Raw genomic sequence first — 1,137 nt, 5'->3', positions numbered from 1 at the left:
GGGGGGGGGGGAGATGATAGCAGAACCTTGGTTAGTTCAAGGCCTGGAATTTTATACCCCCGCCCTCGCTCAACTAGCACTTATTCTAGCGATCCCGAAAGTATAAAAGGCATGTCAATCTCAGCGGAATTTGAACTTAAAACGAAACGAAATACCACCAAACATTTTGCCCGGCGCCCTACCGATTCTGCCAGCCCGCCGCCATCGCAAACTACAGCATAAAACGCTGGAAAATAATCTGGGACACGATTATGGTAAATAAAGAAGCCGCCAACTTTCACTGGATAATAATTCATTATCTGAATAGAAGGGGAGGAAATGGCCATCAGGTAGTCTATCGTCTGTTCAGTGAGCACTTCCGGAAATAAGAATAATTAAATTAAGTGATCATCCTCTGCTTATAAATACAATCAACAGCTGGAAGTTTGCAGCTGCAGGTGACACATAAATATCTGTACTCGCATGCATACATCTCCGTAGGAATTAATGGACACATTTTTATGCGAATATATTTATACATGTGTGTATGTGTATGTGTGACCATGTATGGCATTATAGCATGTCATAAATATGTATATATACTGGCATTCCGTCGGTTACGACGACGAGTGTTCCAGTTAACCCGATCAACGAAACAGTCTGCTCGCAAAAATTAACGTGCAAGTGGCTGAGCACTCCACAGACACTTGTACGCTTAACGTAGTTCTCAGGGAGATTCAGCGTGACACAGTGTGTGATAAGGCTGGCCCTTTGAAATACTGATACTACTCATTTGTGCCAACTGAGTGGACTGAAGCAACGTGAAATAAAGTGTCTTGCTCTGCCAACCAGCAATTGAACTCACAATCTTACGACTGTGAGCCGAATTAACCTTAACCGCTGAGCCATGCGCTTCACTATGCCTATATATATATAGACAGACATATATACGTACATATATACACATATATAGGCGCAGCTGTAGCTGTGTGGTAAGAAGCTTGCTTTCCAACCGCATGCTTCCGGGTTCTGTTCCATTGCGTGACACCTTGGGCAAGTGTCTTCCATTATAGCCTCGGGCCGACCGAAGATTTGTGAGTGGATTTGGTAGACAGAAACTGACAGAAGCCTTTCGTTTATATATATATATATATATAT

Source organism: Octopus bimaculoides, chromosome 27 (genome assembly GCF_001194135.2).
Source record: "Octopus bimaculoides isolate UCB-OBI-ISO-001 chromosome 27, ASM119413v2, whole genome shotgun sequence".
Taxonomy (NCBI): Eukaryota; Metazoa; Mollusca; class Cephalopoda; order Octopoda; family Octopodidae; genus Octopus; species Octopus bimaculoides.
This window is presented reverse-complemented; position numbering follows the sequence as displayed.